Consider the following 12,583-nt stretch of genomic DNA (forward strand, 5'->3'; position numbering starts at 1 on the left):
GGACCCGAGGGAGGGGATGGAGTGTGGATGGGGGGGGGGGACCCAGGCGGGGCTCCCCGGCCGGCCGGCGGCGCGGCGCGGCCGGCCCCTCCCGCGCTCCCCCTGCGCCCCCCACCCGCGCCGGGCCCGTCGCCCCCCTCCCCTGCCCCCCCACGCACGCGGGGGTCCCCCAGCGCCCGCCACGGACGCGGCACGCAGGGCACCGCCGGGCGCCGCCGCCGCCGCCGCCTCCCGGCCGCCAGGGGGCGCTGGCGCCCCACGGCCGTCGCCATGGTCACCGCTGGCAGCGGAGTGGGGTTTACGTAAAGGACGCAGCGTCCCCTGGGGGGGCGGAGGCGGCCTCCGCGCCGGCGCCGGCGCCCTGCGGAAGCGGCGTTAGTGAATCGGGGCCTTGGGGAGCCCAGGATGGAGGTGGCGGTCGCGGCGGCGGCGGCGGCGGCGGCGGCGGGCCGAGCCCTGCGGCAGGCGGGAGGTAAGGGGGCTTGCGCGGGCCGCCCGCGGGCCGGGGCGTTGCTGGCCCGACGGGGCCGCCACGCGCGCCCGTGGCAGGTGTGAGGTCCGTGGCGCCGCGGCGTGGGCAGGGCGACGCCCGCGGGCCGCGTGGGTCCGGCCCCTGGCGGCGTGGATTTGCGGGGAGGACTCAGCCCCCCGCGCGCCCCCCCCCACGCCTCCACCCCCCCATTCGCCTCGGGGGATGGGGGCCGCCTGGGGGGAGGCGGTGCAGCCCCCCACCCCACCCCCCACCCCGGGCACGGCTTGCTGGTGGGCACCGGGCGCTCCCGCCGCTTTCCCCACCCACCCGGGTGGCCCCGCGGTGCATGCCCGGGGCATGGGCGTGGGGAAGTGCTGTCCGGCCGCCCCAGGGCCGGGTCGCTGCTTGCTGGCCTTGACGCGGTCAGGAGTGGCCGAACCCGCCTGGGGGGTGGGCGGGGGCGAGGGGAGGGGGGGAGAGGTGGTGGACAGGCCACCCACCCACCAGGGCTTGCAGGATGTGAGTGCTCCCCCCTCCGTGACTGTGAGAGACTGGCTGGGCGGGTGCAGGGGGGTCCTGGAGGAGGGAGCTGGGGGGGACCTGCCCGGCCCAGTGGGGGGCCCAATCAGTGGCCCTGAGGCCCTGGTGGACGGGAGCGGGTACTGCCGTCCTCCCTCTCTGCTGATGACGGAGGACACCGCCTGGCCCAGCTGCTTCTATGCCTGCTGGGTGGGCCGGGAGGGGGGCACCCCCCATGGGACTGCAGGAGGCCCGGACCCTCGCTCAGGAACTTGAAAGAGACACCCCCCCCCACACACACACACACAGAGCCCCCAGCGGTTCTCCTCTGTGGAGCCCTGACGGTAACCAGAACAGCGCCCGGGGGTGGGGGGTGGGAGGATGCCCCCAAAACTGGCATTGTCCTGGGCACGCAATTCCTACCCGTCTCGGCCAAGTGGCTGTTCCCAAGCTGTTTGAGGACACTGAGTCCAGCCCCTCTCGGGGGCTCGGCTCCTTGGGGGGGGAGGGCGGGGGTGTCTGGGTGCCTCCCCATCTCCTGTTGGTGGTTGGAAGCCTTCGGGTCCCGAGGATGGTTTGGGGTGGTGCCTGGGTCGGGCCGGGTTGGGCGGGGAGGGGGCAGGATAAAGCCTGGAAGGCAGGGGGCCAGGGTGTCACATCTGCCTTTGGGGGACGCTGTGGACGTCTCGCATCCCACCCCGCGTGTCCCCCGGCGCCCCACGTAGCAGAGGGGCGAGGTGAGCCCCCTGGGGTAGTCGGGGTGGGGGGGGATTCGCCGAGGAGATCCCTAGGTCTGGGAAAGAGGTCGGGGGGCGATGGAGTCGGGATTGAAGAGCAGATGGGCTGGGCTGGAGCCGGGGTGGGCCTGGGGGAGGCACCTGGGTGTCCGGAGAGCCAGCCAGGAGGGTGTGGGCCACTTCAGGTGCTTCCAGGCCTGTGTGTGGTCCGGGGTGGGGGGTGCCCCTGACATCTTGACTTCCCGGGAGGGCCCCTGTGACCTTGAGCAGGTGACTGACCACTGGGCACCCCGGCCGAGGTGGTCGCGGAGGCCACGGGAGCGTGGAGAAGCCGTGGTCACCGGCGCTGGGCTAGAGGTCTGGGCAGCTCAGCAGGTAGGGAGCCCAAGGCGGGCAGCACCAGGGCCCCGAGGCAGGGGCCAGGGGGCGGGTGGTGGCAGAGGGTGTCGGTGGGGGGGGTTGGGGGGACGTATGGACACTGTGTCAGCTGCAGGGCTGGCACCGGGCCTCGGGCCTCCGGTCTCCCTGGGCTGGCCGCAGCGTGGCCCCCCGACCTCCAGCAGGCGCAGGGAGCAGAGCGGGACCCCCGGGACTGCCGGTGTCTGGAGCGGGCAGATCTAGGCTACCTGTGTGGGAGGGAGGCTTGCAGGAGAGTGTGTGTGTGTGTGTGTGTGTGTGTGTGTGTGTGTGTGTTTCTCTCGAGAATTTCCTCTGGCTCCGGCTCAGGCTTCTGAGGCTGGGGGGTGGGGAGCGGGTGCATCAGCGTGGGGTGGGATGGGGTGGCGGGGGGAGGGAGGGGGCGTCAGGGCCCCGGGAAAAGCAAAGTGGGTCAGAGCTGCCGGAGCGGGAGTCGGGTGGGCAGGTGCTCCCTGCCAGGCAGGTGGAGGCCGGCTGGTAGGGGGTCTGGGGCGGGGGGGAGGGGGTGGCTTTCCCTTCACACACAGGCGCAGAGGAAGGACAGTGAGGGGGTCCGTGAAGGAGTGCTCGGGTCAAGGTGTGCGGGGGCACGCGGGCCTGCACAGGGGGCCCGGGGTGCACGGTTGAAGCAGCCCCCCCCCAGACCCGTGTCTCAGTCCAGTGCCCGTGTCTCAGCCCGGCTCCTTTCTGGAACCTTCCAGCGGGGAGTGTCCGGGCCGGAGCCTGCACCCGTGTCGGGTCGGAAGGGCTTCTCCCCGCCCTCCCGTGTCCAGGCCGCGGCGGCCAGCCCCACCAGGCCCGGCTGCTGAGCTGACTTTTCCATGCCGAGGGACGCCCTGCCCGGCTGGATGCCGGATACTGCTGGGGTGTGGCCAGCCCTCCCCGTGGCCAGTCGTTCCCCACGCGACCCCCCACCCCCACCCCGCCCGGCAGTGCCTTTTTCTCTGCCTCCTCTCACCCCTCCAGCAGGCCCCTGCAGGCAGGTGCACCGAGAAGCAGCCCACCGCACCCCCGGCCCCCGCCTCATGCCCCCTCACCCGCAGCTGTGGCCCCCACCCACCCCAGGGCCTGTCTGTTCTGGTGCGGGGCTCAGCCGTATGGCTCGGGGCCCCGGGGGCCCTTTGCAGCCACCCCTTGCCATCTGCTTGGGGTGTGGAGGAGGAGGTGGAGGCGCTGGCCTCTGTTTCCCCCCCACCCCCACCCCCCAGCAGAGCCGAGAGTCTCCCGTCCCGGGGCGCCCAGCCAGGCGGCCGCTCGGTGTCAACGTCTGGCACCGATGCCGGCGGAGCGCCCGTTCCAGCTGGGGCAGGGGCCAGTCTGCGCGCCGGCCCTCCCCAGAAGCTGCTGAGCTCAGCTGCCGGCGCTCGGGGCCGCCTGGCATCTCTGGGCAGGCAGAGGCTCTGGCTCTGGGCAGGGTGCCGTGCGCGGTGCCAGCGGGCCGGAGTCGCCCGAGGGCGCGGCCGCTGCCTCCCCCACCCCCACCCCTCTGTGGCTCGTCCACCCCCCCAGATCCGGGCCCTCGGCACCTGTTGGCTCAGGGCTCCCTCACTGCAAGGCTGGGCAAGCGGCGTCCAGGGACATGTCAGGGAGCGGAGCGTGTGGTCAGGGCGGGAAGGACCTGGGGGAACCGCGAGGCCCCGGGCGGTGTCAGATGCAGGATGCGGTTACTTTCGCCGCGGGCAGGGCTGGAAACTGGCTATTGATTTTCCCTTTTTCCCTCCCGATGCCCCCCCTGGGACCGGGCAGCCTGCCCACGCCGCCCCACACCCCTCCCTCCCCCCTCCTGGGGGGCCGCGGCCTGCCGGGCACCCGGACCCCCGCCCACGGGCCCATCCGGCGGTGGGGCGCCCGGGGACTGCACGCACGCGTGTGCGGCCACGTGTGCCCGCCGCGTCTCCGTGGGAAGTGAGGGCTGAGGGGGCGTGGAGCGCCTGGCGGGTGGGAACTGGTGGGCTCCCGTGTCTGGCTGGCCCTGGTGTCGGTGGGTGTCTGCCGCGGGCGTCGCTGGGCTCCACCGAGCAGCCGAGAACAGGGGGAGCCGGGAGGAGGCCACCCCAGGGACGGGGGACACGGGGAGTGGCCAGGGCGCCTCTGGCCTCCAGCGTGGCTCCCTTTCTTCCTTCCCTTCCTTTCCCTTCCTTCCTTCCTTCCTTCCTTCCTTCCTTCCTTCCTTCCTTCCGTCCTTCCACTGGAGGCTCCAGGCACTTGGGTGCTTTCTCGGTATTCCCCAGAAGCAGGGCTGAAGGTGGGGCTCCCCCCGGCCCTCATGCCCACCCCCAGCCCTCTCTGCGCCGCTTGGACATCGGCTGTGGTCAGGTGACCACGTGGACGGGTGAGGGGCCCACAGCAGCCGGGCCCACCTGCCCTCCACCTCTGTTAGCTCGTTTGTGGGCTGGGTTGGTCCTTGGGTCTAGTCCGCCCGTTGGTACAGAGCCGGCTCCCCGCGCCTGGCCCGGCTGGAATCTGCAGCGCGCCTGTGGGTCCCTCCCGCAGCCGCAGCCGGGCCTGGCACTCATCCCGTGGGCTTCAGTGACGGGGAGGGGGGTCCTTTGGGAGGGGGAGCCTGCCGTGCAACATGCGTGAGGGCACCCGGGAGGGGGCTCCTGGGACCCTCAGCCAGCCAGGCTGGACAGCTTGGTGCTGGGCTTGGCCGTCCAGAGACCCAGGGCTACCCCTGACAGTGCTCGCAGGGGCCAGGCAGGGCCAGCCGTTGAGCTCCGCTCCAGGGGCATGCGGGGACAAGCGCCCTGACCACTGGGCTGCCTCCCTGGCCCTGAGAGGCATTTCCTGAGCACCCCCGGGGCGGGGTCACGCAGGCGACTTGAGCCAGGGAGATCTCGGGGGACCTGGCGAGTCGGGGCGCCAGCCAGGTACGGGCAGAAGGGACGGTCCGGCTGGGAACGCGGGTGCCCCGGCGGGCTCTGGCCACCGTGAAGTGGGGCACGCGTGTGAATGGGGGCCCCAGTGGCAGGGCGACAGGAGAGAGGTTCCTGGGGCGCAAGCAGGGGCGGCCTGGGCCCAGCAGGGCAGTGACCGCCCGCCCGGGGAGCACAAGGTCTGGGGTGGGAGGGTGTTCTGTGGGCCGGGGACAGGGGCTAGGCTGGGAGGGGAGCTGGCCTGGGACCTTTCTGGCCTGGAGGTTGGCAGAATGCCCTCTGGGGCCCCTGTGAGCCTGTACTCACACCCCCGGGCCCCCTGGGGGACCCCCACCGCTCCCCGCACACCCCAGGCGCTCCCCGCACACCCCAGGCGCAGGATCTAGATCGGTTTCTCACCAAATTACCCCTTGAAATCTCGCCTGCCTGAGTTCAGCCCAGGAGGTTACTATTCTGGGAAGTTCCATCAACCCCTTTCAGCCTGGGCGAGCTCTCGGCGCTGGGTGGGTGGGGGGGCGGGTGGAGGAAGGGGGGGTGCTGTGCTCACCTGTGTGTGTATGTATGTGTGGGGGGGGCCGCACCTGGCCGCCAGGGCGGAGGGAGCCGGATGCCGCCCTGCCCTGGCCCCTGCCGGAGCTGCTTAATTAATTGCTGGTGGATGTCCCTGGGCGCACCGGCTCATCCATTATTGATTGATGCCCCTTCGCCGGGAGGACAGCCTGCTGGAGCCCTCTGGGGCTTGGGGAGGGGGGACCCTGGGGAGGCAGCATGACCCCCTGGCCTCCGGGAGGCAGAGCTCAGGCACCGAGCCCCGGTGCCCACCCAGGGGTTCCCCGTCCAGGACCATCCCAGATGGCATTTCTCTCCGCGACAGAGGTGCCCTGGAACGCACGGCAGTGGTGGCGGGAGCAAGCAGGTGGGCGCCCCGGTCTGGGGTTATTTCCGTGTCCCTCCCTGGGCACTGCCCGGGCCCCCCGCCCCACATAAACCCATACCCCCCCACCTACCCAGGGCTTCCGGGAAACCCGAGGGACTCCACTGGCAGTGCCAGGGCACAGGTGCCAGGGCGCTGCCAGCCCCGCCCCCCCCACACCTGTGCATCCTGCGTGACCGTGGCTGCCCGGAACCCCCCGGGACCCCCCGTCCTGTTGGAGGTGTGCAGGCGTCTGGCTTTCTGCTCGGCTCGGTCTGCCCAGCGCGTGTTGAGGTCCTGACCCTCCTGGGGCGAGCACACGTGAGTGTGAGAACCCCGGTCGGCCCGGAACACGCCCCCGGGCCTGAGCATCTGCACCCACCCCAGGCGCTGCTGCCACGTGGCGGGCCGGCCCCGGCGTGCCAGCTGGCAGGGCCGCGCCAAAGCACTCGTGCGACCAAGGGCGGGTCAAGAGGGCCCCGGTCGGTCGGTCAGTCGGCGAGGGAGGAGGGTGGTTTGGCCGCCCCAGCCTCCCCTCCTCACCCCTGCCAGCAGCCCCCGGGTGCTCGCCCGCCGTCCCACTGTCCGCTCGCTGGGCAGTTTGCATCGCCCGGTGCGGCAGAGGGCAGGGCCGTGCGGCGGGGAGGGGCGCGGCCGCTGGCCCGGCTCCCTGGAATCCGTCGGGCCTGGCCCGGCTGGGCTGACGCTGACGTCCTGCTTTCACTTCCCTAGTTTCCTCCTCCCGCTCAGCCCCTGCTCGGGCGACTCCCACCACGTCCTGCAGGCACCGGCCTGGTTGGGGGGGGGAACCCCAGGGCCAGGACCATCGCCCAGGGCCCTGCCCACCACGGCCCTGCACCCTCCTCACGCACCCCTATCCCTCCCCTCACCCCACACCTTCCCCACGCACCCCTTCTCCCCATCCCGCCCCACGCACCCCTGTAGGCTTCTGCTCCCCCACACCCTCTCCTCACCCCCCACCCTCCTCCTGGCTCGCCTCACCCACCCATATTAGCCCCCCCTCCCCACGCACCCCTGCCCGCCTTGGGCACCCCGCCCCACCACGTACCCCTCTCTCACGCTTCCCCGCCCTCCCCACACGCCCCACCCTCCTTATGCACCCCTGCCCTCCCCTCACCCCACACCTTCCCCACGCACCCCTTCTCCCCATCCCGTCCCACGCACCCCTGTAGGCTTCTGCTCCCCCACACCCTCTCCTCACCCCCCACCCTCCTCCTGGCTCGCCTCACCCACCCATATTAGCCCCCCCTCCCCACGCACCCCTGCCCGCCTTGGGCACCCCGCCCCACCACGTACCCCTCTCTCACGCTTCCCCGCCCTCCCCACACGCCCCACCCTCCTTATGCACCCCTGCCCTCCCCGTGTATCCCCCCAAAACACACACACACGCGCATGCGCACACACACACACACGCACACACACACACACACACACACTCGAGCTCCTTCTCTTGCTCTGTGCAGGGCCGGGTGGAGCTGTCACTGGGTCGGGTCGCTCCTTGGGCTTGAGGCCCCCTGGTGGCTCGGCACCCCCCCCCCATGTCCTCACTGCCGAAAGGGCCCTGCGGGGGGGGGGTCTGGCGCCCCATGGCCGGGATCCCTGTGTGGAGGGTCCCACGCATCTCCTCTCCCTGCGGGCTGCCCCCGCCCCGCCCCTCGCCTTCCCTCTGGCCCCTTTTCCACCCACTGCGCCTTTTGTCCACCTTTTCCTCCCCCGAGGCCTTGGGGGAAGCCAGCGAGTATCCTGGGGGGGGGCCCTCTGGACCCTCCCTCGGACACGCCCACCCTCACCACTACAGGAAGCAAGCCCGTGGGTCCTGGTGTCTGAAGGATGTCCCAGCTACTGGGCGGGGGCAGCCACAGGCCCCCTCCAGGTGCACAGCTGCACCCCCTCCTCCTGCTCAGACCCTGACAGGGCCCCCTCGCACCTGCCCTGGGGGGGTCCGGCCTCGGCTGGCCGGTGGAGGAGAGAGCGGGGAAGGGTGAGCACTGCAGCGGCCGCGTGCCGGGTCCCCCGGGACCGTGTCCAGTGCCCGCCCGGGAGGGAGGCAGGCAGGGCTGGGCATGAGCACTGCGCAGGGAGCAGGAACTGGGCCAGGAGCACTGCAGGGTAGGGACTGGGTGGGAGCAGTAGCTGGGCCTGGAGCACTGGAGTAGGACCAGGGCAGGAGCACCGCGGGAGCAGGGGCCGGGCCAGAAACACTGGGGGGGGGGCAGGAGCTGGGTGGGAGCACTCTAGGGGGCAGTAGGGGCTGGGTAGGAGCACTGCAGGGGGAGCAGGGGCTGGGTGGGAACACCGGGGTCCCTGGAGATCAAGGGGGAGGCCAGGCCGGGCCATGGCAGCGTGTGGACTCCCACTCGGACCCCACCTGACTGTCGCTTTGGGGCGTCCCTCTGCTCCCGACCTGCCTGTCTGCTCAGGGGACCCCGTGAGCTGTGGAGGAAGAGGTTCCGATCTGAGGAAGCGGCCTGAGAGTTGGGTGTCCCCCCCCAGCCCCCCCTCCCCCGGGGTTCCCTCCCTGGCGGTAACCAAGCCCCCGGCCCTCCAGGGTCCGACTCCCTGGGCGTGGCCCGGGTCAGTGCAGCCCAGGACAGATGTCGGGGCAGGGGCCAGGAAAGGGGCGGCCGACGGCGCCTCTCTCTGCCTCCCGGTCCTGGGCCTGGTCCTGTCCCGGGCCTGCAGCCACTAGGGAAGCCTGACCCCTCCGGCCGGCCCCTGTCCCCGCCTGCTGGCCTCCCACTTCCGGCCCCCCGCCGCCTCTGGGACCTGGCCGGCCGGCAGGACCCCCAGGCCTGTGTCCTGCGCCTGGGCCGCCCTGCTGGCCAGCGGGAGGTGGGCGGGGAGGAGCTGGCCTGTGCCCCGGTGCGCGGGGGTGGCCTGTGGGGGCGCAGAGGTCAGCTGTGGGGGCCGGGGTCGGGGGATCCAGGGATCCAGCCGCGAGCTCAGGCTCTGGCCTTGGGCCAGCTGCTTCCTGCCCTTCCCGCAGTCATGGACCCTCTTCCTGCCGCTGTGTCCTGCCCCCTGGGTGGGCGCCTTGTGAAGCTCTTTCCGCTTCCTCCCTCACCTCCGCCCCCCCTCCCTGCGCTCCTCCTGGGGGTTGGGGGCCGTGCACCCTGGGGTGGGAGGTGCAGGGGTCAGAGCCGGGGCTGCACTGTGCCCCTCCCTCCAGGCCCCACGGGGACGCGCAGACCCGGCTGGCCAGGGCAGGGCCCCCCCAGCCCATCCCCCCACATCTGCTCCGGGCGGGTGGGTGCGGTGGCCCCGGGGGGTCTGGTGGTCTCAGGCCCAGAGGAAGTGCTCAGTTAAGTGCTGTCAGTGGGACCGGAGCTGGCAGAGCACCAGCCGGGCACGTGTGCAGCACTCACGTGGGCGTTGGGCTGCCCCGGAGCACGCAGCCACAGCACCAGCCACTGGGCAGGGAGGGGGCTCAGGAGTCTGCGGCCCCCAACTCTGAGCAAGATGAGGGGGGGCAGGGTGGCCCCAACAGTTCCCTTAGGAGCAGAGCCCCCCTACCCCGCGGTGGTCCCTGGGTTCTGCCCCCGGAGACCCCGTTCCCGCGGAGCACCCGGAGGAAGGGTGGGCAGCCCGCTCCGACTCCCAGGACAGTGCTCCTCGTTCCTGCTCCCTCCCTCCAGCCCCTCTCCCCCCTTTCTGGGCTCATAGCTGGGGAGGAAGTGAGGGGAGACCCTTCTCCTCGCAGCTGACCCTGAATTCCAGGGGAAGGGAAGGGCGGGGAGGGTGTAGAGCTGAGCCCCCCACCCCCGGGCTGTGGCCCCCCGCACGCCCCAGCACTGTCTGGGCTGAAGCTGACCCTCTCTCCATCCTGTCCGGCGCAGGCCCAGGGCCCTGGCTCCCGTCTCTGGGGAGGCCCGGGGGCCCCCCAAGCCCCTCAGCCCCGCCCCCAGCGTGCTGCTCTCCACTCAAAGGGTTCCCCCCCAGGGTGCTCTTGGGTCCCGGGCTCCCTGTGCCACTCTGGGACGCTCCTGGGTCCCCGCCGTCTGGGTCAGCCCCTGGGAGCCGGCAGCCCTGTCCCGTGTCCCCAGTCGGCTGCTCAGTGGCCACTCCCAGGGCGGAGACACGGGAGACCTGCCCCTCCCCTCCGCTCTCTCCCCTCCCCTCTGCTTCCCTCTCCTCAAACCTCCCCTCCAGCTTTCTGCTCCCCTCTCCTCTTCCCTCCTCTCTGCCCCCCTTGCTCTCTCCTCCCCTCTGCTTCCTCCCCCTCTCCCCACCCTTCCCTCCCCTCCCTCCAGCCAGTGCCACTCAGCGAGGCCCCAAGGAGGCTGCTCCTGGCGCTCCCACGCCCGGAGAAGCTGCTGGCGCCCGCGGGCGTCGCTCTGTGGAAGGACCCGCCTGGGCTGGGCTGCACGGGAGGAGCCGCTGGTGCCTCTTGGGCTGGTGGGGGTTGGGCAGGGTCTGGAGGGACAGATGGGCACGGGCCGGGGATGCACTCGGTGCCTGGCCTGTCTGCCCTCCCGGCTGGCCTGTGCCCCTCTCAGGCCAGGCCCTCTCGTGCCACCTGTCACCACTCAGATCTGTCACTGCCCCGTCACCGTCCCCATCACTCTCCCTGTCACTGTCTGTCACTGTCTGTCCCTGCTCAGGCTGTCCCCCACTCGGCCCCTGTGGGGTGCGGGCTGCCCGCCGTGGGGGTCTGTGGCAGGAGACCCCGGGAGCAGCCAGCCAGTGTCGTCAAGGACGGAGTCAGGATGGGAGCGGGTGGGGTCCTGGCGTCCCCGTCCTCCCTGGGGTGCCCCCTCTCACCCTCTGCGGGAGAGGCCGCACCGCCCCCAGGTGTCAGGGGAACCGCAGGGCTTCCCCGGTGACTCACGCGTCAGGAGCCCTCGGAAGGTGTCGGAGCGGGAGGAGGCCCCGGTTTCTCTGCCCGCCTCCCCGCATGCCCCCACGGCCCTGTGGGATGTGGCGCTGTGACAGGCCCGGGGGTTGGGGGCCGGGGTGGGGGCCAGGCCCCGAGCCAGCCTCGGGGTGCCGGCACCCATGGGAGAGGCCCATTGCCTGGGGACAAGGGACCCTTGAAAGCAGAATGGGGACTCCGTGGGGACCCGGGAGGGACTCAGGGTGGCAGGGGCTGGTCAGGGACCCCTGCCCGAAGGTGAAAGCAGAGCCCCCAGCCCCCCATGGAGAGCAGCAGGGAGGGTCTCAGGGCTCCCCTGTGCCCTGAGGGACCCCCAGTCTCGGCAGCCCCCTGCCCGTCTGAGAACCCCCTGCCTGGCTGCCACCAAGCGTCCCCACCGTCTCTCCCACCCTCCTGCCCGTTGGCCATTCGGAGCCCCCCCAGGGGAGACCCCCAGAGTCAGGCCGTGTGGCCCAGAGCAGGGCGCAGTGGCGTGGGGAGTGGGCGCTTAGGGCTCTCCGGGGGACCCAGCCCACCCCCCCGCTGTCCCCACCATCCCTTCCCTCCTTGGACAGTGCTTATGGGACTCAGTGTCTCGGAGGGTGCCTCTGCCCGCCCGGGGTCAGCCGCCCAGCGGGGGTCTTGGGCGCTGCCACCTGCCCGTGGGGCAGAGCGTGTCCTGGGCTGACCCCCGCCGGGTCGGCTGGGGGCAGGCGGGTGGGGGGTGGGGGGTGGAGGGTCCCTGGCCCCGCCTGCCTCGGCTGCACCCGCCAGCTCCCATCTGCCCCCCGCGAGTTGGCTGGGAGACCTGGAGCGAGGAGCGCGTGTTCTGCAAACATCTTGCCCGCAGCAGATGGCAGCCACAACTCCTAGCTCGCGGTTCCGGCTGCGCTCCCTCCCCTCCCCTCCCCTCCCCTCCCCTCCCTTTCCTTCCCCCTTCCTTCCCCTCCCCTTCCCTCCCCTCCCCTCCCCTCCCCTCCCTTTCCTTCCCTCTTCCCTCCCCTCCCCTCCCTTTCCCTCCCCTCCCTTTCCCTCCCCTCCCCTCCCCTCCCTTTCCCTCCCCTTCCCTCCCCTCCCCTCCCCTCCCCTCCCTTTCCTTCCCTCTTCCCTCCCCTCCCCTCCCTTTCCCTCCCCTCCCTTTCCCTCCCCTCCCCTCCCCTCCCTTTCCCTCCCCTTCCCTCCCCTCCCCTCCCCTCCCCTCCCTTTCCTTCCCCCTTCCCTCCCCTCCCCTCCCCTCCCCCCCTTTCCCTCCCCTTCCCTCCCCTTCCCTTCCCTCCCCTCTCTTTCCCTTCCCTTCCCTCCCCTTCCCTTCCCTCTTCCCTTCCCTCTTTCTTCTCTTCCCTCCCCTCCCCTTCCCTTCCTTCCCCCTCCCCTTTTCTCCCTTCCCTTAACCCTCTCCTTCCCTCCCCTCCCCTCCCCTCCTCTCCCTTTCGCTCCCCTCCCCTCTCTTTCTCTTCCCTTCCCTCTTTCTTCTCTTCCCTACTCTTCCCTCCCCTCCCCTTCCTTCCCCCTCCCCTCCCCTCCCCTTCCTTCCCCCTCCCCTTCTCTCCCTTCCCTTAACCTTTTCCTTCCCTCCCCTCCCCTTCCCTTCCCTTCCCTTCCCCTCCCCCATTCACTCCAGGCCTGCAGTGGAGTCCAGAGCCCAGGACGTGGAGAACCCCCGGGGCCTTGCGTGCTCCCTGCCTGCGGGCGCCCGGCTGACTTTTTCCAGCAGCCACCGGGGACCACCCTGCCCGCCACCAGCTCCGGGGGTTGTGCCAGGGCCCGGGGCAGGCT

General features: G+C 71.7%; 1 protein-coding gene across 1 annotated transcript in view; it reads left to right on the forward strand.

Annotated features, from left to right (window-relative positions):
* Positions 1 to 321: 321 nt before the first annotated feature.
* The window catches only part of DAGLA (diacylglycerol lipase alpha), a 44,233-nt gene continuing 31,971 nt past the window's right edge, over positions 322 to 12,583 (forward strand). Inside the window, 1 exon segment of the mRNA XM_056132077.1 lies at positions 322 to 472. The gene's annotated coding sequence lies outside the window, so the exon portion shown is untranslated.

This window comes from Sorex fumeus, unplaced genomic scaffold (assembly GCF_029834395.1).
Source record: "Sorex fumeus unplaced genomic scaffold, SorFum_2.1 ptg000093l, whole genome shotgun sequence".
In the NCBI taxonomy this organism is placed as follows: Eukaryota; Metazoa; Chordata; class Mammalia; order Eulipotyphla; family Soricidae; genus Sorex; species Sorex fumeus.